The sequence below is a fragment of the Chiloscyllium punctatum genome, chromosome 31 (assembly GCF_047496795.1).
Source record: "Chiloscyllium punctatum isolate Juve2018m chromosome 31, sChiPun1.3, whole genome shotgun sequence".
Lineage (NCBI taxonomy): Eukaryota > Metazoa > Chordata > Chondrichthyes > Orectolobiformes > Hemiscylliidae > Chiloscyllium > Chiloscyllium punctatum.
This window is the reverse complement of record NC_092769.1, coordinates 16,838,614-16,859,518: the sequence shown is the minus strand read 5'-3', so window position 1 is coordinate 16,859,518 and position 20,905 is coordinate 16,838,614. Positions and strand designations below refer to the sequence as shown.

The 20,905-nt window shown below is 42.1% G+C and overlaps 1 long non-coding RNA gene across 2 annotated transcripts; it reads right to left on the bottom strand.

Annotated features, from left to right (window-relative positions):
* Positions 1-397: 397 nt before the first annotated feature.
* On the bottom strand, positions 398-20,088 carry LOC140456917 (uncharacterized). Of its 2 annotated transcripts, XR_011953205.1 has the most exons (4): positions 20,013-20,088; positions 17,745-18,309; positions 949-1,018; positions 398-525 (listed from the first exon to the last, which is right to left on the bottom strand). It is a non-coding gene; the product is annotated as an uncharacterized lncRNA (long non-coding RNA). The 2 variants fall into 2 exon arrangements; XR_011953204.1 differs by lacking the exon at positions 398-525 and having other exon boundaries at positions 672-1,018.
* Between the last annotated feature and the right edge of the window lie 817 nt (positions 20,089-20,905).

The window sequence follows — 20,905 nt, the reverse complement described above, 5'->3', positions numbered from 1 at the left end:
TACTATTTCTGACACCAGTGGCTAAATATTGATTAGATTAAATGTCATATGAGTGAGGTATTAGTTTACTCTCAAAGATCTGTGCAGCACAGGAATGGGTCCATTGGCCCGTAACGTTGTGCTGAATATAATGCAAAAGAAACTCATCCCTTCTGCCTATCCTTGATCCATATCCATCCAAATTATCGAAATGAACATTAAATAGCCTTAATGTATCTGCCTCCACCACCAAACCTTGAAGTTCATTCCAGACACCTACCACTCCCTGTGTAAAAAGTAAATGCCCCTCACATGCCCCTCGAACTTCCCCCCACAACGTTAAATGCATGCCTCATAGTTTTGACGTTTCAACTCTGGGAAGAAACTTCCTGACTGACAACCTTACCTATGTATCTCCTGATTGCATAGACTTCAATCAATTCTTCCCCTCAGCCACCGCCACGCCACAAAAAAGCAGCCTCTCCAAATCCAGGCAGCATCCGGGTAAACGCCCTCTGTGCCATCTCCAAAGCCTCCATACCCTTCCTGAAATGTGGCGAACAGAAGTGAATACAATACTTTAAGTATGCCTGAACCAAAGTCTTACAAAGTTGCAAAATGATACCCTGACTCTTGTAACCAGTTCCCTGACCAATAAAGGCAAGCATGCCATTTGCCTTCCTTACCACCCTATCTACTTGCATGGACACTTTCAGGGAGCCATGGTCTTGAATGCCAAGATCCCTTTGAACAACAAAGCTGTTCAGGGTCCTGCCATTAACTATCTACTTTTCCTTAATATTTGAGCTCCCAAAGTGTGACACCTCACACTTGTATGGATTAAGCTTTACCTTTAATTTCTCTGCCCATAGCTGCAGTTTATCTTTTTCCTGTTGCATTCTTTGACAACCTTCTACATTATTCACAACTGCACTGAACTTTGTATCATCTGCAAGCTTATTAACTCACCCAATTAGGTTTTAATTCATGTCACTTCTATATATTTGTATCGTAACCAGAAGGGTTCCAGTACAGATCCCTGTGGAAAAAAGACAGAAAATGAGGGAAATTTCTTGAATAAATGTGTTTTTTTTCAATGACAAAACAATTCTGATGAATAATCTCTGAAGTTGTGATTTTTGTTTTAAATTAACCCAATATTTTAATTCTCAGTTTACTGATCTTAATGAATATCCAGTACAAACTGCTTTGAATATATTGAATCATTTTAAGTGTTGAGTTCTAACATTAATTATTATTTAATTGTCATTTCAATTCTCACACCATCATGAGATTCACATTTTAGTTGAATCCATTATTTCTTTGTGCCAGTGTCATAATGAAATATTAACATTCTTTTCAGGTCAACACACCTGCAATCAACCAGAGTTTTCTCACCCAACACTCATAGTAACTATCTCATTCTCTTTCATTTGAATTCTCATATTAATGGAAAGATTATTAATTAGCCTTATCAATTAAGAGATGGCTAATTATTTTTCACTTCAATATTTCAGTTTTTTCAGATATACTGCACAATTACATTGCAATAAGGATTTTCTTATCAACCTTAAATTTGGTTGCAGCCATTTTAAAACTAATTATTGCTAATGTCTAACTGGTAATCATTGTTTAAATGCAATATATCCAGCTGTCGATGTGGAACAATGACTCAATACATCAACTGACAAACAATATTGCACTCTATAATCTCTTAATCTTAGCAAAATAATTTTCAGTGCGGAAGCTTAGTTGGATTGAATTGGCTGTGAGCAAAAATACATTCTGAGGAAGGGTCACTGGACCCAAAGTATTAACACTGAATGCTTCCCACAGATGCTGCCAGACCTGCTGTGTTATTTTCCAGCAATTACTGATTTTGTTTCTGAGTTCCAGCATCCACAGTTTTTTGCGTTCTTGTACTGATTGTATTTCACTTCAATGCTAACATTTCTATATTTCTGATTATTACAAAAGAGCTAACTATTTTTCACATTAAACATTATTTAAATTTCATGTTTTTCTTGTGTACACAAACCTGATTAACAAATGTTTGATCAATTCTTTTATAATAAACCTTGAATTCATAGAAATCACAATTTTGTGAAACTGAGGAAAGTTGTCTTTCGCTGAGTATCACGTTGAATGGCGAATGCTTTATTTCCAAATCATGTGCGTTACAAAGCAGGTAAATGTTAATTTATGTATATGAATAACTGCTTCAAACATATTGAATTATTTGATTATCATGAGAATTATATTTATTTAAGATCATTGCCGCTTCGTTCCATCATTATTAGAAATTAGGAATTCTTTTTATCCATTACACACTGGAGCTGTCTAATACAATCCTAGTCCAATTATCACGATAAATATCTGAGCAGTTTTCCCTGTGAGTAACCACAGTAAGTATATGATTATAGTCCTGCCCTTTCTGCATGGGAACATTATGGAGGGTTCTGGTAAAGTCTGTACTAATAGACCATGAGGTAGGCATTCAATTCCTACCTTAAACAGAGATGTGTCAAAGCACCTCAGAGTTGATTAGAAAATATCTAAGTGTCAATTGAATTACTTTTCAATCCAACATTTTCTCAACTTGTATCTGTTGTTGATTATAATGGTCACAATATATTGAATTTATTTGCTTCAGGTCACTGATTAAAGTATGAATGTTATTAAGGTAAGGGGGAAAGTTTTAAAAGGCATCGGAGGGGCAACTCTTTTCACAATGCGTGTTTGGCATACTGAGATGAGATGTGACAGGAAAGGCAGCGGCTGGTACGATTACAACATCTAAAAGACTTTTGGACAGTTACATGGATAGAAAACATCCAGAGGGATATGGGACAAACACAGGAAAATGGGACTAGTTTAGTTTCGGAAACCTGGCCGGAATGCCAAGTTGGGCTGAATGACCTGTTTCCGTGCTGTATCAGTCTAACTTTCTACAATTCAAACTTGACTGTGATAGGTAAAGGAAAGCAAAAACGGGTATTAATTCTGTTTTGTCTCCATAAAAAAGTGACATGAATTTTAAATAATTGTGTCACATGAAATAGTTCACTCTTATTGTGATTAGAAATACAATGAATGCGAGCATTAAAGTGAAATAGAATTGAATTAATTCAACTGTGTTTCCATGGTTAAAATAAAAATTGATTTTCACAATGATTGTGAGTTTGTACACTGCAATATATTCACATCAGTTCATGTACTGAGCTATTATTACACATTTATACCCCTTACTGAACTGAACAATAGTTACACATTAGCAACACATAGATTTTTGAAAATATATCAGTGCACTTCAAAGAAGGAGATATTTAATGTTGCTATGTGACTGTGCAATGTGTAGACATGAACAGCAATCATTGCAGTGAAAAGTAATTACAGTTCTCTGAATTTATAAGGCTGAGATTACTGTGATTATTCAAACGAGCAAAAGTCAGTTTTCAAAGCATGTTGGGTGCAAAATCATTGGTTCCATTGTGGGATACTTGACCTGAAAACAATAGTATTGTTACAATGCATTAAATTAAAATATGGATCTGACTATACATGTTAGAAAGACAAACAAATTATTCTGTAATTATTATAAAGATAATGAATTCATAATAAATGTTGGAATCAGAACAAATAAGTTGACTCAACATTTTAAAAGCACTTTGCTCTAATGTTGATTAGACATCATTAAGCTCGGTAAATTGAAGACTAAAATCTAACAGCTGGATTGATGGATTGAGGACAATAAATGAGTCATTCAGTAATTATTGAAAAGAAATGATTTTTGCTCAAAATGCAGACAATACAGAAGTAATGTATTTCATTTAATTAGTTTACATGTAGAAACGTTTGTTTTTAAATTATTTAATTTTATCCTGATCGATGTTCAAACATTTGTGTCTGAATTAGGAAGAAAATAAGGAGATAACGAAATTTAATATCAGAGTGACCACAAGATACAGTCCATGACATTTGATAGAAAAAGGAATTTGCATAATTTTGTAATTATTGAACATTGATAACCAATTAACTCCTCAGGTACTGAAGCAGTCCAACCCCAAGAACAACAAGATCTGGACAATATCCAGGTTTGGGCTGACAAGGGGCAAGTAACATACATCCCACACAAATGCAGGCTGTGACCATCACGTATAAGAAATGACCTAACCCCCATCACTTGACATTCAATGCTGTTACCATCACTGAACACCCACTATCAACATTATCCTGGGGATAATCATTGATCAGAAACTGAATTGGTCTCACTACACAAACACAGTGGCTACAAGAGTAATTCAACTCCTGGCTCCTGAAAGCTTACCCAACAGCTACCAGGCACAAGTCAGGAGTGTGATGGAATACTCCCCACTTGCCTGGATTAGTGCCACCCTAACAACACTCAAGGAACACATGGCCACTTCCATCTCGAAGGACAAAGGCAGCAGCTAGATGGAAATACAACTACCTTCAAGTTCCCCTCCAAGGTACTAACGCACCCTGACTTGGGAATATATGGCCATTCCTTCACTGTCGGTGGGTGAATGTCCTGGAAATCCCCACCCCAATGGCATCGTGGGTCAACCCACAGCAGGTAGACTGCAGCGGTTCAAGAAGACATCTCAGCACCAATTTCTCAAGGGTAACTAGGGACAGGCAAGAAATGCTGGGCCCAGCCAGTGACAACCAAATAACATCAAATAAATATTAAAATAATGTCTGCAAGATCAAAATAGCTCCAACTCTGTCCTAGCTACAATCTCTACCTCTTCTTATTGACAATGATAAAAGGTTACCTTGCTCCACTTTCTCCTCAGTACAGTATTCCCCCCAGCCCTCTCTTATACCAACCAGCAGCATTTCCATCACCAGCAGCAACTCCGCTTCAAATATTTTGTCAGTAACTTTTCATTAACTGGTTACTTCAATTACAATGCAATCTCTACAAACAGACCAAGTACCTTTTAGGCAACAACAAATTTTCTAACAACTTTTCTTGATCTCTCTCTGCCATTCTTTTTGGTTATATGAGGTAGGGAGGGATTGGATCACCACAGTGATGTAAGATATATGGAACACAGTGAGACAGGAAAGCTAGTATGGCTACGTTGACTCTTAGACCCCACACAGTGGAACAACACATTCACTGCATAATAAACACAACACAACATTTCAACCCGGCGTGACAGTAATAAAATGTGGATCGTTTGGACAGGCTGGATTTGTTTCAGCCGGAGTTTGGGAGAGTGAGGGGTGAAATGACTGAAGTGTCTAAGATCCTGAATGGTTTGTTAAGGAGGACGTGGAAAGGATGTTTCCTCCTGTGGGTCATACGTGAACTCGAGAGAACTGCTTTAAAATTAGATTCACCCTTTCAGGACAGAGATGAGGAGATTTATTTCCTCTCAGAGGGCTGTGCAACTTTGGAACTCTCTGCCCCAGAAGGTGGGCTCAATGAATATTTTTAAGACACTGGTTGATAGGTTCTTGTTAAGGGATGTTGGGGGAAGATGGAACACAAATCACTAACAGATCAGGCCTGGCCTTATTGAATGATGGAGTGGACTTGAGGGGCTGAAACTGCTTCTTTCTCACATGACACAGGACTAAGAGCTTTGTTGAAAATTCCTTCACTGGATGTAGGTGCCACCGGCTATGGGCAGCAGTTATTACCCAGAGGGCAGGTAAGAGTCAACCACATTGCTGTGGGTCAGGGGTCACATGTAGACTAGATCAGGTAAGGATGGCAGCTTCCTTCCCTAAAGGACATCAGTGACCGAGATGGGTTTTTCCTGACAATCGAGAATAATTTCATCAATAGACTCATAATTCTAGATGATTATTGAATTCAAACTGCTGAAACTGACTGACCATGTGGCTGGCAGTGAATCCAACACAAGTGAATGAAAACATTGCTCAGAGTCTGGTTCTGGAACATTCAATACAACCAGGAAATGGAAAGTGAATACTTAATTGAAAACAAGGCCACTGCTCTGTTAGAGAAAAAAATCAATGTTCAGTTACTGAACATTATTGACTCACAGAATATGCGAACCTGCAGAATCACAGTAAAAGGGAAAAGTAAACAACATTCTTGGCAAAGCCAGAATGAACCAACTGCTTGTATGAAAACAGCTCAGAACAAAGGGGCTGAATCCCCCACAAACTGACAAATCAGATTTGTAGATAGAGATTGGAAATCTTTAGAAAAAACTCTTTCCTGCTGATGGTGTGTGCTAGAAACAATTCTCAGTGTGAACTGCCACTTATTTCTCCTCACAAAAGGAGGTGTGTTGCTCACTTACAGACTGACTTACAGACAAAGGAAACCTGATCAGGAACTCGCAGGTTAATTAAGCTATTAGTGACAGACCATTGCACACAACAAGAGCTTAGACCACAACAGATTCTAGTGAAACCAACAGTGCAAAGAAAATGGCGAATTAGTATTTATAATCATGCAGCCTCTCTCAATTAAAATAATCCCAGTAAACTTCTCAACATTTTAAAACTATTAATATCAATAAATATGTATTTATTTCCATTCCTAATTTCCTCCAAAAAATGTATCTGATTATTCTCTTCAAAATATATTTTAAATGGTGTATTCCAAATCACAATTAATTTCCAATTATTCTTAGAGCAAAACAACTTGCAAACTAAGATAGTTTTCATGTCAGTAATGACACTGGAAACTTTGTTATGTAGTTCAACCATATTTCCAAATATTGTTTTGGTTCATTATTGCAGTGAAGCTAAAATTAAAGTCTATTTATTTTCTCTGATACCCTTCCATTACTTTATTCCCTAAAAACAATGCCCATGGTGTAATGGGTGACAAACATTAAATAAAATTGAATTTTCATTGCAAGAACTTGTACAAAATATCACATATTATTCAGTTCATTCATTGTCGTTGATTATCTGTTATTTTCATTGTATGATCACGTTAAATTCACTTAAATAATCAAAGTAGAATTTTCACCTCTATAAATATGTAAAGTGAATGTCAAATTATTAATATTTCAAGTAAAACCAAATTCACATTTTGCTCTGTTTTATTCCAGGAATGACAGGATGTGTTACATTATTATGGGAAACAGGAACAAGTGAAGGTGGTGGCTCTCAGACGTGAGGCCTTAAAGCCAAAAGGCCAGGTGGTAGTTACAGTGGGGGAGGTACCTAGTGCCCCGCTCTCCTCAGAAGGCAGTGAGGATGGTGACACTGACTGGAACGGGTTAGATGGTGAAGCACCCACGTATGGACAGAGGGACAGCAATGGTTGGGATGACCCACCGCCCTATAAGGTCCAGAAGGCCGTGTCTGTGGCACCACTGGGCATCAAAGCTCAACTTAGACAGTAGGGAGCAACAAAGGGAACTGACAGAAACCAAACCTGAACCGTTCACCCGCTGAATAACAGATGTTGGTGAATGAACACCCAGCCTGATAGAGAAATGGTAATAACGGGCCTTATTGGGACAATATGGATGAATTAGTAGAGGTACACAGTCTCACCGAAGATGATGCACGGACCCTCCCTCGGCCTAAGATGCCCTGAAGTGTACAGCAGAAACTGTACCTGCAATGAGAGGATGGGGTGTGAGCCGGTTCCCCCCAGAGTACAGCTGATCAGTGGCTCCAGGCATTTACAGATATTACAGGGACACACTGGGGAGGGGACAGGCTGAATGGGCTAAAATAACCTTGGTGACTCAGGGAGCCAAGGGTAATATCGAGGATCATACAGAGAGGAAGCCTGAAGTGTGTAACAACCACGGGGATCACCAAACCCCAAACTGTGATGATGAATTTAATGATGTGTTTGATGTATTTAAAAGATGACATGGGACCCTATTTAACTGTAATTATAAATATGGGACTCTCAGTGGGAGATAATTCTAACCACATTCTGAATTGGTCCATGAGAACTGAGGCAAACACAGAAACACAGGGGAATAGCTGCAGTACAGGGAAGGTAATCAGACCCACAATGTTACAAGGGAAGCAGGAAAGGGCACAGAGACAAGGAACGGAGGCACAGAGAGGGAGGTTGTTCATATTGTAAGTGGCCTGTGTTCATGTAGGTATATGCATATTCCATGAATATTCATTGACGAGCTGTTAAGGGGCCAACACTTGCATGACTCTAACACCGGAGCATCTTTGTCAGTTACCGATAAGCATTTACCCTTCACCCCCTAAATTACTAAAATGAGAGCAGTCGGAGAGGGAACCTGGGAAGGTGGATGAAGCAAACCTGCCCCGATGTCGACCAGGAGTATGACAAAATATATTCAGATATGGAGGTGTGAAACTCAAGAAGGGACCATTCTGGGAGTTGCTCCTATTTATTCTAAAATGGCAACTATTGACGTCAACACCCGAATTTAAACATGGGGATGCTCCAGCCAGGACTGGGACAGAAGGAAAAGGAGAGGCAACCTCTCCGGAGTAGCTACATTGCAGGGAGACTGGGAGAGTCAGAGAATCTGGTGGGTTATAGCTCAGACCCACTCAGCGGTGTGCGTAACTCAAACAGGAAAGTGGGTTGTTATCTATCGACCCTGTAGAGATTGAGGGCCCTCTCACTCCCCACACAAACGGGATCTCATCAAAGCTGGGGCTGAAGAGGCAGTAATTGTGACAGTGATAGATTGACAGAAACTGGAAATAGTCTTGGTCCATACCTGTGGACATTAAATGGCAGAAGAGAGTGGTGTTTACTGACCGAGAAGAACAGTCCGCCAGGATATATTACCTCAGGGATCCCGCAATATTCCAGTATATCCCACCGATGTGTGTTTGATGGATTTAGTCACACTGATCTTACCAAGACCTCATCACCTCAAGCAGTGAGAAAGAAAATATCCAGATATTATACAGAGTATTGGATCAGGTTAGCCAGGCCAGGCTGAAAATTAACGCACAGAGAGTGCAACTGGGAAGGTAGGGAGAGACGGAACTGGGACATCATATTGGGGAGATCAAATCAGGAAGGGAGGGGGGACAGTCCCATCGGGAACAAAAACTATGGTTATAAAAATATCTACCCACATCAGGCAAACTTTAGGATTGTTTAATTATTGTGGGAATTTTGTTTTGGAATTATCCAGAAATAGAGAACCATCAGGAGCCCTGGCAGAAGCGCGGACATTAACCAGGGGTGAGGGAGGCAAAATGTACACGGACAGTCAGCATGCCTTTGGTATAGTTCATGACTGGGCTGGGTGAAGGTACATCACCCTGTCTGTGGGCCACATTGAGCATAAAGAACAGGGCAGAGAGTTAGTGGAAGCAGCTAACTTTCCCAGTGAAGCAGCAATAATGAAGATTAGAGCTCACATGAAAGTAGAAACGCCACACCAACGGGGTAATTGGTGAGCATGGGTGAGCATACTTACTGAAACAGTGCAGACATTTGAGGAGGATGCAGTGGCAGGAGCTACAGAAGCGAGAAAGGAAAGTTTAAAGACATTTGCAGAAACAGTCCCACAGCAGGAGAAACAGGAATGGGAAAAGGGTGGGGCAGTAATAGGACATCCAGCAGTGCCACTGTTTCAGACAAACATTATGAAAAACATATCATGGGATGGCCCATATTAAGCAGGATAAAATGCAATATTGGATGATCACTTACAGGGGTGTTCTGGAACAAGAAGGTTTTGTCGAAGGGGTGTAGTCTGTACACAGTGTGAGCCAGGGAAAACAATCAAGATAAAATGGAGGCAGCAGCAGGGACCCTGGGGCTCACGGGAACAATTACAGATGGATTTTACATACACCCCCATCCCAATCCCAGGGAAGGAAATCCTGCTGGGTCTTAATAAACAGGTTTACTCAGTGGGTGGAAACATTCCCCTGCAGGTTCTGACCAAGGGACACATGCGACAGGAATCGAAGTTAAGCAGCTCTGTGGCTTGTTTGGTACTGAGCAGAAATACCATCTCACATACCACCCCCAGAGCTCAGGGACAGGAGAAGGAATGAAGCAGACACTGAAAGCTAGTCTGACTAAGGCCCTGACAGAGACAGGCAGGGATGGGTTAGTGTACTCCCCACAATCCCCACAAACCCCAGCAAAGGGAACTGAGCAATCCCCCTTTGAATTAGTGACCGGATGGACTATTCAGCTGCCAGAGGGTATGGTAGTGGGAGGGCAGGAGATGTACAATGGCAAGGATAGGGTTAAACAATTTGTGAAAGAACTGACAAAGCAACTGCATGAGCTGAGAGGGGAAGTTGCAGACGGACAGAGAATCAGAGACTGGGAAAGGGAGTTCATAAATATCCGAGCTGACATCCCGAACCCAGGAGATCGGGTCAGGGGGGGAAATATGAGTGGAATGTATGAAAGAAACACATCCAAATGCTGGACATGGCTGGGGGATCCACAGAATTCCAGAGAAGGAGCTCTGAATAAACATTGGTCGTGCTGCTCAGCACAGAACTCAAGGCTCCTCTTTGATACTTCTCCCAGTAACAGTTGTGCAGGGGTATGTTGGTGGCTGGAGGTCTGTGAGCAGTGCCTCTGTTCCACAAGGGTCAGAGCTGGGACAACTGTTGTTTGTAATATATATAAATGATTAGCCTGAAAATGTAAAAGATTTAATTAGCAAGTTTGTAGATGGCACAAAGTGAAGAAGTTGTGAATCGTGAAGAATGTTGTCAAAGGAAACATCAAGGACGAGATCAGTTGGAAGGTTATGCGGAGAAATTGCAGATAGATTTTAATTCAGACAAGTGTGATGTGATGCGTTTTGGGCGGCTCATTGTAAGAAGAATGTATACACTAAAAGGAAGTGCCCTGAGCAGCATTGATATACAGAGGGATCTTCAGGTGCAAGTTCACAGCTCCCTGAATGTGGTGAAGGAGGTGGATGGCAGACTTGCCTTCTTCTGTCAGGGGAGTGAATATAAAACTGTCATTAGGCCACCTTTGGGGGATTGTGGGCTGTGTTGGGCACTGCATTATAAGGAGGATGTGGAGGCTTTGGAGAGGGTGGAAATGGGTTTACCAGGATGTTGCTTGGATTGGGAGAGGTTGGAAAATCTTGGATTGTTGTCTTTGGAAAGTCAGTGGCTGTGGAGTGATCCGAGAGGCACAGAGAGAGTGAATAATCTGAATCGTTTTCCAAGTGGAAAGTACCAATTCCACAGGCCATAGATTTAAGGGGAGAGGGGGCAAGTTTAAAGGAAATGAAAACCGAAAGAACAGCAGATGGTGTAAACCAGAAAGAAAAACAGAAGTTTCTGAAAAAGCTCAGCAGTTCTAGCAGCATCTGTGAAGAGAAATTAGATAACATTTCTGAGGAAGGGGGACCGGACCCGAAACTTTAATGGATTTTCCTTCACAGATGCTGCATGACCTGCTGAGCATTTCCAACAACATCTGTGTAAGTTTAAAGGGGTTGTGTCAGACAAGTTTCTTATGCAGAAGGTGGTCAGTGACGAGAATGTACTTGCCTGAGAGATGGTAAAAGCAGAAACAATCACAATGTTTAAGAGGCATTTGGACAGACAGATAAGCAGGTATGGGTTGGCAGGGATACGGATCATATACAGGCAGATGGAATCATGATCCACACAGACATGGTGGGCCGATTATTCCGGTGCTGTACTGTTCTGTTTTCCAGAGGGGAGAATGTGTGGAGCGAGAGATAATATTTTGAGTATAATATGTCTCTTCTTTAGAACACACAGTAAGTTGATGCATTTTGAGAGAAGCAATGTCGAAAGGGAATATATATTTGAATGGCACAGACATAGAGAGCAGGACAGCAGGAATGGGGGATAATGTGTACAAATCCTTAAAGGAGAGAAAACATAAAGTGTATTGACTAAACTTATAGGATGCTGGGCTTCATTAATGCAGGGAATGATAACATACTCATGGAAAAGATGCTGACCATTGACAAAGTTCTAGTTAGGTCATAGTCAATCATTGCATCCAATTGTGGTCAACAGATTCCTGGTCAGGATGAGGAAGTTAAAATACCACAGAGGGGCCTGTTCCATACTTTGCTTCTTTTTCAGAATGCATTGGCGACTCAAGGGTTAAACATTCTCCTGCCAAAGGTCTTCCTGCCGTAATGTAAGAGTACAAGGCCTGTACTCTTCCAATACAGACTGAACACCTCAGTAGGGGTGAGGCAGACTGTATCTTCGAAATAGAACCTCTTGGAGCCACACATGTGGATTCCACCATAACCCCAGATAGAGCAATTTGCCCTTTCCAGACAAGACGGAGAGCCCTGGGCACAACCCTGTTAAACTGCCTCCTGCTCCCATTGTCTTACCTCCCCTCCATATTAGCATAGGTAAGTGAATCTCCCATTTACTGAAGGAAGAACCCTTCTGCCTTCATCTCTTCCCATCAACACACAATCATGGACAATACGATAATCAGTTTCTGTAATCCATCACACATTATCACAGGACATTGGCATTCATCAAGCTTTGTAAATTCATAATTACCAGCTTTAAACTATGTAATGGCAATCGCCCATGTGACTGATATGCCTTTGTCTAATTCTTATTAAATATACTGTCTCTGTGGGTAAGGCAGAGATTCGTGAAGATGAGTCTGTACAAGTAGACACTCGGTTACTTTAGAGATGCTTTGAAATTCTTTCCAGCTGTCCAATAATAAAGCTACTGCTGTTGTACAGAAAACTTGTGTCGCCTGGATTTGTGGAACAAAACAGACATTAACAAGGAAGGATATGAGTGATCTTCAGGATGTGGGGTACAGACTTACTGGAATGGTTCACTGATGAGGAAAATACAGTCACTGGATTGATTTGAAGAGATTGCTACTTTCTTTGAAATAAACAAGTTAAATTTATTTTTGAAAAAGCCGCATAAGATTATAACAGACCTAGATATAGCAGACAAAAATATGTGTGTTTGATAGGTGATGGCACAAGAGTTAAGGTCAGATGTAAGGTTTTGAGACAGCGGGAGATGATCAAGTGTTTCTGCTGACTGTCTTGGCTGGAAATATGCAGAACATGCTGCCTATTACAGTGGTGCAAGTAGAGAAGATCAATGATTGATAAAAACAATTAGATCAGTTCTGAGGGAACTAAACTTGCAGAGTTTGGGGTATGTAGGGGGAATGAGAATATGGGATTCTGCTACAGAGAGCCAGCTTGGATTTGATGGGCCTCTTTCTGTGCTATAATGCATTATATTTGGACTTGCTTAACTTGCTCTGGTCACCGATTAAGTTGTCATTGAGGTAAATCTGCTCAGTGTTCCTACACAGACCAATACAGGCTGTCCCTCCACAGCAGGAGGTAATGTTTACTGCGTTATACTGGGTTCTTGGGGGTGGGGGGGGGGGGGGGGGGGGGGGGGCTAACGGTGTGTGTAACAGTCTGCTAGCTTATCTGAAATGGCAAAACATCAGTTTAGCCACACTAGGGATCGACGCTGGAAATGTGGGGAATGCCAGAAGGGAATTCTTTACCCATCCCACCTGGAAACTGGACAAACCAGTCAGACTGGGGAGAAGCTGTTCACCTGCTGTGTGTTTGTGTGAGTGTGTGTGTGTTTGCGGGGGGGGGGGGGGCGGGGGGGAGGAGGGATTCACTCAGGCATCCACCCTGCTGAGACACCAGTCAATTTACTGATAGCCACAGTTGAAGGATTTTTTTTCTCTCTTATTCACACGAAGTAATGATCAATGGTTTTGGCAGCTCATAAAGTTGTGCACATTGAGATCTTAGCTTTGGAAATGTTAACATTGTTGAACATGTACAGATTCACACTGGGTAGAGACTTTTATTTTCCTTTGTTCATTCACAGGATGAGGGTGTCGCTGGCCCGGCAGCATTTACTGCCCATCCCTAATTGCCCAGAGGGCAGGTAAGAGTTAACCACATTGCTGTGGGTCTGAGGTCACAATGTAGGTCACACCAGGGAAGGATGGCAGCTTCCTTCCTGAAAGGCCATTAGTGATCCAGATAGGCTTTTCTGACAATCGATTAATGGTCATCATTAGATTCTTAAATTCCAGAGTTTTTTTAATTGAATTCAAATCCCCCCCATCTGCTGCAGCAGGCTTTGAACCCAGGTCTCCAGAACACTATCTGGGGTTTTAGATTAACTGTCTCACGACAATACCACTAGACCAATACTTCCCCACATCGCTGTCCATCCGCACAGAGTGAACAGGGATTTTCTAGTTCATTAGAACTGGGTAATCACACATACGTTTGCTCAATGATTGCAGGAGTTGGATGTTAATTGGCTATTGACACCCATCTCTGAACCATGTATTCTAGGGTTTATTTCTATTGTCTTGTTATCTTTTGGGGATAAAAACAGTTTCAATTAGCTTTCTGTTAAATGCATGGCAATCAATTCTTTCTCACAACTCTCAGGCAGATTAGTTTCTTTTGAAGGGCTCTCCATCTCCCCAACCTCCTCCATCCTCACCCCCAACAGTACAATAATCTCACAGAGTCTCTTTGTGACTATGAATAAGACAATCTGATCAGCTGCTTCTTTCCCTACTCCTATGTCAAGTTGGATCTTAAACTCTCCTTACTGCAGTTGTGATCCTGCATCATTGTACAGTGCTGCTCGTATTTCATGTCTTGGCCTATCAGTGTTCATGATACTGCATGTAGTATATGGGGCCAACAGTGTAAGAGTTTAGCCATTTCCTTCCAACAACAGCAGTAGAATTGTACTCCAACAAAACTTACAGAATCACGGCCCAGCATATTCCCCAATTTACCTCTTACCATCAAACCAGAGGATCAATCCTCATTCAACTGAGAGAACTCAGGAGGGCATGCCAGGAACAGCAGCATGAATACCTAAAAATGAGGAGTTACCCTGATGAAGTTCCCAAAGAGGACTACTTGTGTGACAAACAGCATAAGCAGCAAGTGATAGACAGAGTGAAGCAATCCGGGAAACAACAGAACAGATCTAAGATCTGCAGTCCAACCAAATCCAGTTGTGAATGAAGTCAGAGCACAGCTGGAGTTCTGAGGACAGTTCTCTTCAAGATATTAACCAAGAAGAATGTCAGACTGGATTAATGATCATCAAACTCAAGTCCGTTTGTCATTCATATATTTACAATCAGTGTTCAATTCACCAAATGTAGCTGAAGGTAAAGATAATCTTCAAGTGATTGTAACAGTGGAGACATCTGAATACTTGATCAGCAACTTAAAGCCTGTTGTGTTTAGATAGTAGTAATTTTAAAGAGATTTTTAAAAAGTAAGGTAACTTGGGTGTAACGGAAGAAGTTGATTGGTAGGTAGCTGATAATCTTGTTTTAATCTGAAGTCAATTTAGGTTTAGTTAACAAATAGACACATGGTAGGGAATCCCAGCCCCATGGAGTGCACATCCAGTTCCAAGTGGGAAAAACAGGACACTTCTTGTGTGAGCGACAACCACAAGAACACGGAGGTGACATGGGAAATGTCAGGAACACTCGTTTGACTGCGGTTAAAGTACTGCACACACTACTGATCCCCTTATTCCAGGGTTAATGTGATCACACCAGAGGGTACAGAGGAGATTGATCAGAATGTTTCTACAATTGGAACATTTCTGCTCTGAGGAAAGGTTGGATAGACTGGGGGATGATTTCCGAGGAGGATGAGCTGAGATTTAATTGAAGTGATAAAATGCTGAGGAATCCAGATCGGGTGGTTAGGAAGGAGCTATTCATTAACTGAGAGGTCAGAAACTGGAGGATTTAGATTGAAACTAATTCTCACAAAGAAGAGGAGGGGAGAATTCATTTCACTCGGAGATGGTGGGGAGCAGGAACTCACTGATGGGGTGGCAGAGGGAGCAACCAGCATCACATTAGAATAAAAGGACATGGATGTAACTGAGATGCTGGAACATGCAGGGCTGCGGACTAAAGTCTGCAGAATGGGATCATTGTGATTGATTTGACATTTCTCCAGAATATTAAACTCAAGTCCAATTTGAGAATTTATGAACATCATCCGACCTGAATTCCAAATGTCAGAATAAATTTATCAGAAAGTTACAGCACAGATCGAGGCCACTTGGCCGATCCTGCATGTGTTGGCTATAATAGAATGACCCAGGCTTTACAGCGTTCTGTACTCACCAATGAGAACAACAATTTCAGACTGTGTACTCTGCCCTCTATGTGGTTATAATCTGTTTTTTCAATGTATTTCTTTCACAGCTGCTCACCTTGTTTCCTGGTTTCTTTCCCAGCCCTAACTCCATTCCCCATGGCCTTGAGGGACTACCATTTCTGCAATTCAATCTCTCCTGCCTTCCCCCGTGTGACAGACTGTCTTTTTGTCCTTGTCTCACTCCCACCTTGCTCACAACCTGTTACATTTCTGATGGTTCCCAGATCTCTGTGACTTCACTGCGCCCCTGGGTCAGGGGCACGAGTTTTTAATTCTCTTCCTCATGAGATAATCGGAAATCTTTCTGGCTGCAGTTTCCCCCAGATTTTATTTTGAAAAAGAAAGAGGATTTGCGTCAGAGTCAAGTATTTGTGAGCCTTCATCCACAATCCTGAGCACTTAGACATAATATGTGACTCTCCCACAGATGTGCCAGTTTGATGGATTGGCCGTGCTAACATGGCCTGTAGTGTGGAGGGAAGGTGGGTTGGGTTAGCCATGCTAAATGTGGGTTTATGGAGGTAGGGTGGGACAGCAGATCATTGCAGACTCGATGGACCGAATAGTCTCTTTGTGCACCTAAGGGATTCTGTAATTCTAACTAGTTAGGAAAATGTGACAACAATCACAAGTCCAGGTTCATTCAACTCAGGTACACATGCTGCCTTTTGTGTTTCTGTGTGTGCCCATAGTGTTAGGTAAGGGGTAAATGTAGGGGTATGGGTGGGTTGCGCTTCAGCGGTCGGTGTGGACTTGTCCACAGTCTCCAGGATTGTGCAGACTCAGTGGATCAGCCATGGGAAATGCAGTGTTACAGAGGTGGAGTGCTCCAGGTGGGATGCTCTTTGGATGGTTGGTGTGGTTTGATGGGCCAATGCTCTCCTGCCACACAGTTGGGATGCTATTCGATGATTGAGGATAAAGCAGCGTGTCCTTGGAGAGGAGCATGTGGTATGTATCAATGCTCTTGATGCCTTTAGATAGAGGTGGGCATCGCAGGGGATACAGTGCTTTATCTCCACTGCTGCCCCCTCACCCCTAACTCTACTTTGATTTGGTCCCTTCCCAATCTGTCATTTGTAATCGTTTGCTTTGCCCGTCATGGACTTTGTTTGTAAATATTCAATTGGTTACACGGGTGGTTTACTGCTTGTGATTATATATTAACAAAACCTAAAATGGTGAAATGATGAACGTGGGAAGGTTGCTCAGCTGTGTGTGATAACACGTCTGGGTCGGAGAAATGGGGGAAAATGAACACTTCACAGCTCAAAGAAGGAGAACTAAAAAGCAGTTAAATCAAACCAAAGGTTCAGACAGGGAGGGAATATTTCCCTGGAGTTTGAGTAACTGGAAAGAGATGGTGTCCGGGAATAGACAGGATTTTGTTTTACAGGGCGTTTGAAAATTTTAAAAACTATTAGTTTCATTTCTTTTAGTTTTATTTATTGAGGAATAAATAGCTACAATATTTTAAAACCAAATTCATAAACCTTGTGTTAAAGATAAATGTTAAATAAAATCCATCAAACCATCCCTCACTGAAAACTGTTGTGGAGGTGCAATCTCCTGGAGCATCCCTGCCTCCTTCTTCCATGGTTATATACATACCTGGGAGATAGCAGCAGGAGACCATTCAGCCTTTCAATCCTGCTCCACCATTCAATGGGAAACAGCTGACCATCCAGCTCAGTCTCCTGTTCCTGCTCTGTTCCAATCCCCTTTCATGACTTTACCTTGAAGAACTATATTTCAGTCCTCCTTGGGCTTCACTGCCTTTTGTTCCAGTGACGTTGTTGTGTGGGTGTAGGCAGGGGTAATGTGATGGTGCTGCCTCCTGGAGGATACACTCAGTATCCCTCATCATCCTGCAGTCACATCAATTGGGTTTCAGCAACTAGAGATAGAACCCATTACCAGGATATGGGCATCACTGGCTCAGCCAGCATTTATTCCCCATCTCTCGTTACCCTTGAGAAGATGGTCGGGAGCTGCTGTCTTGAACCATTCGCCGTCCATTTGGCGCAGATAGACCGACAATGATGGGAGGGAGAGAGAGTTGCAGGATTCTGGCCCAGTGATTCTCCATCTTTGGTTCTTCTAATTCTGGTTAACTTTATCATGATCGGCAAATGATGTTGAGAGTTCAGTCTGCAAATCTTCACCACCTAGCACCCTGTATAAAGGAATATGTACAGATAAGAAATTCAGAGCAGACAATTCTAGTTTCTCTGGAATATCTTTTCCCCCTTTCTTCCCCCAAAGCTGTAACCTTCCAGCCCACTTACTCTCTCCCACCATTCTAACTCTACTACCTACTAATGTACACCCTCCCCATTCTCATGGAGTTACTGATAAACAGGTCTATGCCACCACTTGCCGTCCCTAGTTAAAGTCTGCACCCTTTCTGGGTTCACTTCCTTTCCCTTCAGTTGCTGCAAGTCAATAATGTAACAGCAGAATGAAACAAAAGGAAACAGAAAGGGAGGTGGCAGATCCTGGACAGAAGAGGAACCTTCAGTCTGGGAGAATGGGTCAGATCCTTCCTTGTTTCTCATTGGTCGATTCCAGTGTTATGACAAGTTAGGAATGGAACTTGGTCCCATGTGGGTGTGGTGACACTTTGACCCTCCAACAGATCAATACTACAAGCAAATACGTTCCTCCTCCAGACAGAATATGAAATACTTTCCACTAGTTACCCCAAAGCACATGCTCCAAAACCCATCCACATTCTGTACTTGTGCAGTGCCAGGTTTGCCCACAGACGTGTGGTCCCTGCCTCGGAATTTGGGAGTTGCAGTCCTCATGCAGCCACTGGAGCCCTGTCTCTGGAACGTGAATGAAAACTGTGGGATGGAGGATGTTCTCTATAGGATCCCCATTCAGACACATGGGACATGTGGGCTGTCACTGGGATTTCCTGAGACATCAGCTTAGACAACCTGATTTCTGACGTAAGGATCATAGATTCAGCCAATTGGGGGATAGGGAGGTTAATAAGGCACAGTAGGTTTTAAGCAGAGGTGGCTCAGTGGCTAGCACTGCTGCCTCACAGCGTCAGGGACCTTAGGCGACTGTGTGGAGTTTACACATTCTCCCCATGTCTGCATGGTTTCGTGCAGTTCTCCAGTTTCCTCACACAGTCCAAAGATGTGCAGTTTGGGTGGACTGCCCATGCTAAATTGCTGACAGTGTCCATGCACGTGTCGGTTAGACAATTAGCCATGGGAAATGCAATGTTACAGGGAATGGGTGGGTCTGAATGGGATGTTCATCATAGGGTTGGTGTGGACTCGATGGATGAATACCCTGTTTCTGCACTATAGGGACTCTATTCTATTCTCATGTGGAAGAAGGTCCTTGTCTCAATGTGTTGTGAATCTGTGGAATTTCCTATTCAAAATGCGGTGGATGCCAGGACAATGAGCAAATGTAATGAAGAGATACAGATGCTGAATTTGCAATGAGTTGAAGGGTGAGAGAGAGAGCAGGTGGGAAAATCCAGCTGAGACCGAGGTGAGCTCAATCATCACTGTATTACATGGTGGGGCTGGTTCTCCTGTGCCCAGTACTTATCTTCTTACGGTAATAACTGGAAAGCTGAATCCAAAATTCACCTCCTTCACCAAAGGAGATTTTCGGAAAATGACAGATAGTCAGGTGGATTAGCATTCCAATCTTAGATAGTGAGGAAGCGTGTAGGAGATAATGATTTTGCAATTTTAAACTGAAGGGAGACAGTGATTTATGGTTTTAGATTGTGTTGTACGTTCGCAGTGTCCAGAATACTCTGTTGTGAATATCTATCCTGCACTTTATTACAAAGACAAGGTCTCTGACAATGAAAACCAAAACACCCAGGAAAGATCGTCTCACCTCGTAATCTGATAAAAGAATTCTGAGAAGTCTGGTTGAACTTAGAACACAGATGGAAAGCTGAAAGATGAGATCCACTCCCACGATCCAGTGCTTAAAACAAAAGGAGAATACAATAGGATGAGGCAGGAGTTGGCTAATGTAGACTGGAAGCAAAGACTTTATGGTGGGAAAGTTGACGCACATTGGGGGAATATCAAAGCAATTTTTTGAAATTCTCAGCAAAAGTATATATCAGGGAAAAGGAAGGACGGTAGGAAAAGGAGTAATCTGCTGTGGGTGGCTCAGGAAATAAGGGAGTTTATCAAACTGAAATAGAATGCACACAGATTGGCAAAGACCATGGAGATTAGGAAAACTTCAAAGATCAACAGAAAGCGAGATGGGATTGGGGGAGAAAAGTGATGAGTAGCTATCCCCAGGGCCAGAATAGTAGTTTACCCTGCTAGAGGGGAACCTATTGTGTGGGGAACATATGGCCTCTGTAATTGTTGAATCACTTAACTGTTACCATAGAGATAATCCTGATCAAGTTAAAAACCACAGCACACCCCAAAAGCTTGTACTTCCAAATAAACCTGTTGGACTATAACCTGGTGATGTGTGGTTTTTAACTTTGTTCCCCCCACCACCGGCTCCTCCATATCAGAATCCTGATAGACAGCCCCACTGAAACTGAAGTGCCTGTCAGATACTTGAGGGAGCCACAGGGGCGTGGGGGAGGGGTGTGTGGTTTAACCACAAAGTGCTGAACTGAACTAGACTTTCTAACTGCCGTTGCCATGGAGATAATACTGAGAGACAGTCTCTATTCAAAGTCCCAAACCACAAAGGTATAAGAATGGGAGCTGTACATCAGACAGGTGGGGAGTTACCTGATGCTGCCTGGAGGT